Source organism: Giraffa tippelskirchi, chromosome 1 (assembly GCF_054371585.1).
Source record: "Giraffa tippelskirchi isolate mGirTip1 chromosome 1, T2T-mGirTip1v1.2.pri, whole genome shotgun sequence".
In the NCBI taxonomy this organism is placed as follows: Eukaryota; Metazoa; Chordata; class Mammalia; order Artiodactyla; family Giraffidae; genus Giraffa; species Giraffa tippelskirchi.
In genome coordinates, this window is record NC_137275.1 from 57,773,107 (window position 1) to 57,784,258 (window position 11,152).

At 37.1% G+C, this 11,152-nt stretch overlaps 1 long non-coding RNA gene across 1 annotated transcript; it reads left to right on the forward strand.

Annotated features, from left to right (window-relative positions):
• Window positions 1–2,177: 2,177 nt before the first annotated feature.
• LOC145521287 (uncharacterized) lies at window positions 2,178–9,209 on the forward strand. Its single transcript, XR_014065295.1, has 3 exons — window positions 2,178–2,332; window positions 6,343–8,013; window positions 9,093–9,209. It is a non-coding gene; the product is annotated as an uncharacterized LOC145521287 (long non-coding RNA).
• Window positions 9,210–11,152: the final 1,943 nt, after the last annotated feature.

The window sequence follows — 11,152 nt, forward strand, 5'->3', positions numbered from 1 at the left end:
CTAATTCTCAGTACCTCAGAACATGCCCTTGTTTGGAAACAAGTACTTTAAAGAGAGAATGAAGTTAAAATGAGCTTAGTTGGGTGACTCCTAATTTAACATGACTAGGATCCTTATAAAAATGGGGACATTTGGACGCTAGACACGTGTGCGCAGAGGGAAGGCACTGTGAGGACACAAAGGGAAAAGTCAGTCATATGACTGGAGTGATGAGTCCACAAGCCAAGGAACACCAAGGAATGCTATTGAATAATAGAAACCAGAAGAGGCAAGGAAGGATTCTGCTCCAGAGCTTTCAGAGAGAAAGCTGAAATGAAAAGATGCTTACTCCTTGGAAGAAAAGTTATGACCAACCTAGACAGCATATTAAAAATCAGAAACATCACTTTGTTGACAAAGGTCCATCTAGTCAAGTCTATGGTTTTACCAGTGGTCATGTGTGGATGTGAGAGTTGGACTATAAAGAAAGCTGAGTGCTGAGTAATTGATGCTTTCGAACTGTGGTATTGGAGAAGACCTTTGAGAGTCCCTTTGACTGCAAGAAGATCCAACCAGTCCATCCTAAAGGAGATCAGTCCTGGGTTTTCACTGGAAGGACTGATGTTGAACCTGAAACTCCAATACTTTGGCCACCTAATGCGAAGAGCTGACTCATTTGAAAAGACCTTGATGCTGGGAAAGATTGAGAGCAGGAGGAGAAGGGAACGAACGACAGAAGATGAGATGGTTATGATGGCATCACCGACTCAATGGGCATGGGTTTGGGTGGACCCTGGGAGTTGGTGATGGACAGGGAGGCCTGGTGTTCTGTGGTTCATGGGGTCGCAAAGAGTTGGACACGACTGAGCGACTGAAGTGAACTGAATTCCATATAAAGTATTTTTTTTAACTTTTCTTGAAAAGCAGGTCTACTACGAACATATTTCATCAATTTTTCCTTCTCTGGGAAGTCTTTATTTCTCCCTTGCCTTTGAAGGATTGTTTCTCAGGGTACAGAATTATGGTTAAACACTTTAAACATTTTAGACCACTTTCTTTTCTTGAATAGTTTCTTGAGTAAAGGTATGTCATTTTTATATTTGTTCCTCTACAGATAATGCATTTTTCCCCTCTGACTTATTTCATATTTTTTTAATCTAATTATGAGTAGCTTTAAAATGATTTCCCTCTATGTAGGTTTTTTGGCATTTAATCTACTTTATGCTCTTTCAGCTTCCTAGATCTGTGGTTCATGCTTGGTATTAATTTGAGGAGCTTCTTGGTTATTCATATTTCCAATATTTCTTCTATTTTCTCTTTTTCTCCTTTTGATATTCCCATTATATTAATGTTACATATTTTGTAGTTGTCTCTGAGTTTTTAGAGAGTAGTGTTGTTTTTTCCAGTCTTTTCCCGTTTACTTTTCAGGTTTGGGTGTTTCCATTGAAATATCCTCAAGCTTAGAGAGTCTTTCTGCAGCTGTGTCCAGTGTACTGATAAGCTCATTAAAGTAATTATTCATTTGTGTTGTAGTGTTTTTGATTTCTAGTATTTCTTTTGGATTCTTTATCATTTATATTTCTCTGCTTATATTGCCCATCTGTCTTTGCATGCTGTCTCTTTTATCCATTAACACCCTTAGCATGTTAATTGTACGTATTTTAATTTTCCAGTCTGATCATTCTGATGATTTAACATTCCTAGCATTTTTGGTTTTGATGCTTACTTTTGCCTCTTAATTTTTTTCTTTTAATCTTTTGGTATGGCTTGCAACTTTTCCTTGATAGCTAAATATGTGAACTGGGTAAAAAGAACTGCTTTAAATAGGTCTTTAGTAATGTGGAGATAAGGTGTTGGGGAAGTGGAAGTGTCCTGTGGTCCAGTGATTAGTTATCAGCCAATGCCCCTGGAGTGTGAGCTTCACAAGAATTTCTGGATTTTTTTCTAAATGTTTAGATGGAAGAGGATCGCTCACGTGGGCTGGAATTGTTTATTTCCCTTCCCCGTGTCAGTTAGGCTCTAACAGTAGAGCAGGTTAGGTTTGGTTATTAGTTTCTCCTGAGGGCAGTCCTTATTAAGAACAGAGTAACCTGACATATTTCTGAATTGTTCCTTTTCCCTTCTTTTTGCAGGAAGCAGAGGGGCTTTTTCCTTCAGTGTTTACTGTGGGAACCTGGTCAACCTCCTGGAAGCAAATCTCGCAGTATTGTGGGTACCCCCTCCACCAGCAACTGGTTCTTCATGAAGTTTTTAACTCTCAGAGTTGGCCTTCAGCAGCTCGTCAACTGCAGTTTCAGTTTTCCTACCATAGTATTTGTTCCTGTGGCAGCTTCATTCTTGAGTCTCTGCTCTGGTAAGTCATGACTCCCTATGTTCACCTCTCTGTCTCTAATATCAGGGGCGACCTTTTGCTCTGCATCCTCTCCTCTTTCACTGATGCAAGGTGAGTTGTTGTTGTTGTTTTTCAGGCTCTTCAGTTTCTTACTTGTTATTAGAATGGAGTGCAAACTTCCAGTCTCCTTACACATGTAACTGAAAGCCAGAAGTCCTCATTTTTTTGTTTAATTCACCCTTAGAATGATTGAACTTTAATATGTTGATGGTAGTACAACCAGTAAATACAGTGGATAAATTATAAAATATTCAAAAAACTTTCATTTGAGTTTAAATGAGTGTGATTGCATAATGTGCCTGTTAGTTAGAGCTTAAGAAAAATACAATTATAAATTTTGAATCCTTTAAGTTTACAATTTCCGGGTTAGGAAATTTTCCACTGTTTGAGGAATGTATGATGTCTTATCTAAAGAAAATCACTACTTTGACATGTGTTTCTCTTCCCTCATCACAATGATATTTATCACAACAAAGGACTGAGGTAAGTTATGTGTGAAACAAACACTATTAGCACTCTTAGAGTTTAATCATGAAAGAGCTAAATGTAACACAGACGTATGGCTGGTATCACTGCTAACAACTGATGCTCTTAACTTTGACAAGGTAATAGGCTTCTTCCTAACAATTTCAGTCAGTTGATGGGATAATGGTGCACCTGATAACCTCAACTTTCTATAAGACACAGAATGACTGGACCAGATAATTACACATATGGGTTGATCTATACAATATACACAGTATACAATAAATATTGAGTTAAAATTAACCGGTATTATTGGACAATATTAGTAGTCTCTGAGAAGTGTGACCCAGACTTGGAGGCAACAAAAAGATGGAAAGTGTCTTCATTCTGAATAAGAAAAACATGTTATTTAAAGGTTTATTTACAAATAGTATGTCACTGATTAATATCACCAGAATAATCCAAATTTCTTTCATTTCTTTTTGAATGTTTAATTCTTAAGTCTACTTTTTAAAAAAGCTTTTGTAAAATAATATAGAGTAATACATTTTGATGATAAATTAGATTTTTACAAATTTTGGTTAAGTAATAATACTAGTTAAAAATACGTTCATGTATCATAGCACAGAAATATGAAGCCTTAACTGACTATGCTACTTTGTGTTGGATTAGACTCCAAACAGTATTTAGGGGAAAGGCTGTGTCTGGCAATTGTACTTGTCAAATGCCTGCAAGTAGATAATGTGGCTTTATAATTAGGAATGGGGTCAGGTCAAGCTTTTCTATAACCCTCAGGGATAGTAAGGTCATGCTGCTGCTGCTGCTAAGTCGCATCAGTCGTGTCCAACTCGGTGCGATCCCATAGACGGCAGCCCACTAGCCTCCCCTGTCCCTGGGATTCTCCAGGCAAGGATACTGGAGTGGGTTGCCAGTACCTTCTCCACAGTAAGCACATGTTATACTATAAAACATATTTGGTTAATAAAAATGAAAGGAAAGCTATACCAAAGCTGATGCTAAAGCTGAAACTCCAATACTTTGGCCACCTGATGTGAAGAACTGACTCGTTGGAAAAGACCCTGATGCTGGGAAAGGTTGAAGGCAGGAGGAGAAGGGGACATTGGAGGATGAGATGGTTGGATGGCATCACCGACTCGATGGACAGGGGTTTGAGCAAGCTCCAGGAGTTGGTGATGGACAGGGAGGCCTGGTGTGCTCCAGTCAATGAGGTCGCAAAGAGTCTGACACAACTGAGCTACTGAACTGTACTGATACCAAAGCTTGTACCAAAGCTCCAACCCAGGTGATAAAGCATGTGGATCTGTACAGGAATATCAGTATAAGCTCTAGATCTTCATTTACATTTCAAGATAGGACCAACTGGTGAAAATAAGAAAAGTTATTATTATTATTTTTTTAACAAGTCATTATATCTTCCAATGTCTCTCAGACTTTAGGTATATTGTGTCCTCTAAAATCATCGAATTCAATGCCCATTAAAATTTTCTTGAAACATATAGATCTTTCTCTTTAAAATAAGATTAATGGAGAAGCCAGTTGTTAACACACACACACACACACACACACACACTTTTTCCTAGAAACTTAAATACTGAATATGAAAGAACTAAGCACAGTTCCCCCTACTTTATCTCATTCTATATTTCTTTCAATTTAACCTTCAGGAAATGGATTTTCATGGGGACATTAAAGTACTACTTATGTTCGTACTTTCTAAATTTTTTACACAGATGGAATTTTTTGTTTCAAACACAAAAGATGGCTGAATAAGATAACATGGTACATAAATGCTTTGAGAAAAATAAGTTATTTGGGAATAACTATTTGTAGTCTATTATAAATGTAGCCAAAAATACAAAAGGAATTTATCTAAAATTTATTGTAAAATTATAGAAATTGGTACACTCATTTTGATACTTAAAGTTCAGCCACTTCTTTGTAAATAAAATAAGATCTAAACATAGCAAACTATTTTTATCCTTTGCTTTTCAATTGAAATATAACCCCCACAAACTAAAATGAATAAATTTTAAGTGTATAGATACTGGATTTTTTAAAGTAAGCATTTCTGTAGAAATATCAAATATATCAATAACTAGAATATTAATACCCTCCAGCATATTCCCATTATGGCTTTACTCAGTTATTAGTCCTTTCAAAAATGTAATCACTCTTCTGGTATCTACTGCCTACTGATATCTCCCTACCTAGATATCAGTAGGTAGATATTATGGAAATAACAGGAGGTAGATATTCTCAAACATAACCAGTGTTCATTGCTTTTTATGAATTTCTTTTTCATTAAATATTGTCTGTGAGGTTCATCTGTGTAGTTGTACATAGTTATAGATTGTAATTCTGAAGTTTTTCATCCTGCCTTTCCTGTTTTACCTTGGTGATAATTTTGCTAATGTCTATTTTGGCGAAGACTATGGATAATACTTCCTTAAATATTCTTGAACTTTGGTAACACGTGCAGATTTCTGTGAAGTGTACGTATAAATTTTTAAAATACTATAGGAATTTAATTGATTTGTAAGTATAAACAGGTTCAACTTTGTTAGATACTGGTTAACAGCTCAAAGTGTAAAATTTTACAGCTTTACCAGAAGTGTGTGAGAGTTCCTGTTATTGTATGTTCCTACTAACATTTGACATTGCTATTTTCTGTTTAGTTGTAACCATTCTAATTGTTTTATAATGATATTTTATAAACTTACTTTTGAATAACATCTTCTTAAAGTACCTACCAGTTCTCATTTTTATTTTAGATGTAATTTAACTTTTCATTATTGATTATTACTTGTTTTTATGCATTCTAAGAATCTTTACTTATATTGCAAATATCTCGCTCAAATCTGTGGATTGTCACTTATGGTCTTTCAAAACCGGTTTTTGATGCATTGCTGCTACTGCTGCTGCTAAGTCTCATCAGTCGTGTCCAACTCTGTGCAACCCCATAGATGGCAGTCCACCAGGCTCCCCTGTCTCTGGGATTCTCCAGGCAAGAACACTGGAGTGGGTTGCCATTTCCTTCTCCAGCTCCAGAAAGTGAAAAGTGAAAGTGAGGTCACTCAGTCGTGTCCGACTCTTAGCGACCCCATGGACTGCAGCCTACCTGGCTCCTCCGTCCATGGGAGTTTCCAGGCAAGAGTACTGGAGTGGGTTGCCATCACCTTCTCCGTTTGATGCATTAAGAATTTATTAAATTCAATAAGTTTCAATTTATCAATCTTTTTATAGTAAAGACTGTGTGATATTGGAGGATATAGTAACATATTCAAATGTCACTCCTCTATGTAATGTTGGAGAAAATTTATTGTTTCACCTCTTGGATTGTTATTTATGATCCATCTAGAATTGATTTTGTACATGGTGTGAATTAGAAATCATCATTTCTCCATATGGTACTATAATTCTTATACAGTTTATGAAAATGGCTATCATTCTCTCTTGCACTGAAACTATTTTTTAATGTAATTCAGGTGATATGGAAAGAATACACAGAAGAACTGTACGAAAAAGATCTTCATGACCCAGATAATCATGATGGTGTGATCACTGACCTAAAGCCAGACATGCTGGAATGTGAAGTCAAGTGGGCCTTAGGAAGCATCACTATGAACAGAGCTGATGGAAGTGATGGAATTCCTGTTGAGCTATTTCAAATCCTAAAAGATGATACTGTGAAAGTGCTGCACTCAATATGCCAGCAAATTTGGAGAACTCAGCAGTGGCCACAGGACTGGAAAAGGTCAGTTTTCATTCCAATCCCAAAGAAAGGCAATGCCAAAGAATGCTCAAACTACCACACAATTGCACTCATCTCACACGCTAGCAAAGTAATGCTTAAAATTCTCCAAGGCAGGCTTCAGCAATATGTGAACCATGAATTTCCAGATGTTCAAGCTGGTTTTAGAAAAGGCAGAGGAACCAGAGATCAAATTGCCAACATCTACTGGTTCATTGAAAAAAGCAAGAGAGTTCCAGAAAAACATCTATTTCTGCTTTATTGACTATGGCAAAGCCTTTGACTGTGTGGATCACAATAAACTGTGGAAAATTCTGAAAAAGATGGGAATACCAGACCACCTGACTTGCCTCTTGAGATATCTGTATGCAGGTCAGGAAGCAACAGATAGAACTGGACATGGAACAACAGACTGGTTCCAAATAGGAAAAGGAGTACATCAAGGCTGTGTGGTATGATTTTGGATACTTTAAGTGAAAAGTTGTGGAGTCTCTGGATAATATTATTATCCTTTAGAAAATACTTTATCCTTTTCTCTGCAGGCAGATAGAACACAAGCAAATCACCTTGCTTCAACAGTAACTGTGAATGCTTGAAACTTTAGTTTGTGAAGTTTCTTCTAATATTTCTTATATGTCTTTCTTTTAGGGCATAACCCTTTAGAACTATGACATAAACATGGAGTGGCTGTAGAGTCTGACTTCCTTTTTAGGACTTCAGCCATATCAGTTTTCCCCTAGAACTCTGAGGCTGCCAGAATCTTAATATAGCTTTTCTTTCTTTTTTTTCAGAATATTTAAACTTTTTATTTTGTACTGGGGTATAGCCGATTAACAAACAATTTTGTGGTAGTTTCAGGTGAACAGCAAAGGGACTCAGTCATGCATATAAATGTATCCCTTCTTTCCCAAACTCCCCTCTCATCCAGGCTACCACATAGGATTAAGCAGAGTTCCGACTGCTATGAAGTAGGTCCTTGTGGTTATCCATTTTAAATATAGCAGTGTGTACATGTACATTCCAAACTCGCTAACTATTGCTTTCCCCTATTCTTACCGCCAGCAGTCCTAAGTTTGTTCTCCAAGCCTGTGGGTCTCTTTCTGTTTTGCAAGTATCATTTCTTTTTAGCTTCCACATATAAAAGATATCATAATTGGCTTTTCTTTCTTAGCAGCTGTTTTACTTTGTTGTTGTTAACCTTTTACTCTGGGCACGTCCAACTCAGGAATTGGTAAATGCCTTTTGAGGGATTGTATACAGAAGACCTGAATCAACTTTGATCCTTCTGTTCATGTGCCATCCTCTCCTCTTAATTCCTGTGGTATCCATAAACTTCAAAATCTGCTGCACCAGCTCAGTGGAAACAACACAAGTTCCAGATCTTATTCTCTGATCAGACTACAAGGTAAACATAATGAAGGCAAATAGCTTTTCAGGAAGAAGGCTACTTTGAATTCAGTCTTGGTGAACCTCTATCGATACCTTAGTTGCATTCTGGTGCTTTCAACCAATATTTTTTATTCATTTGTTATTTTCATAATTTATAAGACATATCTGTTTCATTGACTAATATGATGAGGTTGCTTATTATACGTAGGGATGAAACTCAAGGTTAATCTTTATCAAGTTATATGGATAGCAGTAAAAAAGTAAGCATACATGAAATGCAAGTCTTTTGATTCCCTAACACTCACAAGGGGTAGATTTGCAGAAGGTTCTAGATAGCAGATTTTCAACATCAAGTTCCCCTAATGTGGTGCCAAATCATATCTTCTCCCTATGAGTGACACTGGTTCCATTTGCAAAAGTCTCTGAAATTCATCTCTCAAGGGTTAAAAAGGGGCTCTTCCTAGAGCTCCTTATCTATTCTTATCTATTTTTTTATTCTGTAGAATTGTCTCTCATTCCTTATTATTCTGATTCTCTGTTAACGTTAATAAATTTATGTAATAAACTTTCTCTCTCAAATTATTCTGTGATCCTTCTCTCTCCTCATTGTACCCTGACTGATGCAAGCACGTAAATAAGGGTGTTGAGGAATATCCAGACGTACATAGCACAGGTATAGCTACTCTAAATATAGTTTATATCCTTGGACCTTGGAAGATTATATACAGAGAAGAAAACAAAATATAGGTAAAATATAAATTTGGAATTGTAATATTGATAATGTAGTCTTGATTCTAAGACAGTGAGGTGCAAGCCTACTTATACTCAGAGTTCTTGCAACTCAGAACTGTTTAGAATTCAACAAAGGGTGCCACCCTAGTTAAGGTTGTATAACCTAGTCTATACTGGTCAATTGACTTCAGAGCCAGGAAGTTGGGTGGTTTACAACAATAGAATAAAAATTCAGTGGAATAAAATTTCTGGTGGATATTCTGGAGACATGTTATTAGCATGATGATTAAAAACCCTAGATTTAGAGAGAGAATCTGAATTGTGAAATTGCATTTAATAATGAAAAGTTGTCAATTTTTAAAGCTGCAGAGTACATCATGAGAAACGCTTGGCTGGAAGAAACACAAGCTGGAATCAAGATTTCCGGGAAAAATATCAATAACCTCAGATATGCAGATGACACCACTCTTATGGCAGAAAGTGAAGAAGAACTAAAGAGCCTCTTGATGAAAGTGAAAGAGGAGAGAGAAAAAGTTGGCTTAAAGCTCAACGTTCAGAAAACTAAGATCATGGCATCTGGTCCCATCACTTCATGGGAGATAGATGGGGAAACAGTAGAAACAGTGTCAGACTTTATTTTTTGGGCTCCAAAATCACTGCTGTTGGTGATTGCAGCCATGAAATTAAAAGACGCTTACTCCTTGGAAGGAAGGTTATGACCAACCTGGATAGCATATTTAAAAGCAGAGACATTACTTTGCCAACAAAAGTCTGTCTTGTCAAGACTATGGTTTTTCCAGTGGTCATGTATGGATGTGAGAGCTGGACGGTGAAGAAAGCTGAGTGCCGCAGAATTGATGCTTTTGAAATGTGGTGTTGGAGAAGACTCTTGAAAGTCCCTTGGACTGCAAGGAGATCCAATCAATCCATCCTAAAGGAGATCAATCCTGGGTGTTCATTGGAAGGGCTGATGTTGAAGCTGAAACTCTAACACTTTGGCCACCTCATGTGAAGAGTTGACTCATTGGAAAAGACCCTAATGCTGGGTAGGATTGGGGACAGGAGGAGAAGGGGACGACAGAGGATGAGATGGTTGGATGGCATCACTGACTCGATGGACATGGGTTTGGGTAGACTCTGGGAGTTGGTGATGTTCAGAGAGGCCTGGCGTGCTGTAATTCATGGGGTTGCAAAGAGTTGGACACGACTGAGTGACTGAACTGAACTGAGTCCTAAGTTTCTTACAACTGGGGAAAAAATGTAAGTCAGTTTTGTCATAGATGTGTTTAGGATGTATGTAGTGGAAGGGAAACAGGTAGAAGGATAATACGAGCCATTGTAGGGGTTTTCAGCATCATTAGCAGCAGCAGCAACATCAGTATCTTCAAATTAATAATAAAAAACTAGTGAAATCGGAGCAAAAACTATTTGTCAAAGAACTCTGTGTCTGAGGAGTATATAATCTCTTGATCTTCCAATTTTTTGGAGCCTGAAAAGTCTGAGGGCATGAGGGGAGTTTTTGATTAGGAATCTTGCCTGGAAGACTTTAGGAAATATTGCTATAATATATATTTCTGTCAGTATAGTGACCAGAAAAGCAAGTAAAACTTCCAACATTTTTAAAAAGGTTTTAGTTAAAATTTTGTTGTTGTTGAAATGTGCTTCTCGTAGGACATTAATCAAGCATTGAACTATTTTAATTATGATTTGTAAGTGGCCCAGAGCCCCATACCTTTAACAGTAATATTTGTATTTCCTTTTGCTAATACCATGCTCAAAACATTTCAGTAATTGTATTTAGTATGTCACTTAATCAAGAAGGAGAAAAAAAAAATGTGTTTGACAAGCACATTGGCAATCCAGTTCTTTATTTACCTTGGAATAAATGCATTTTAAGTTAACCTGTTGACATTGAGGATTACAATGTGTTAAATATTCTGTGAATATAAATCAACTTCTTTGTTTTTATTCCACTCTGTAGAAGAAACTGAAATCCTAACTCATTTGGATGTAGAACCAAATTCACGACAAGGGTGAATTCACCAAGCTTCCCTAGTGGCTTAGACAGTAAAAAAAATGGATCTTTCCAACCCAATCCCTGGTTTGGAAAGATCCCCTGGAGGAAGGCACAGGAACCCACTCCAGTATTCTTGCCTGGAGAATCCCCATGGACAGAGGAGCCTGGCAGGCTAAGGTCCATGGGGTCTCAGAGTCAGACACAACTGAGAGACTGAGCACAATATGACCTTAGCATTTGATCATTTGATAACCGCTGTCTTCCCAGGAACTTTTTTGCTGGAAACTTTCTCAGTTCAGGTTCCCCAAGTGAAACTGCCACACATTGATCTTTTTTTTTTTTTCAGTCCAATTTATTATGCTCTCCTTATAAGATACCTCAAGCCAAAGATATTAGAAATAGCCAC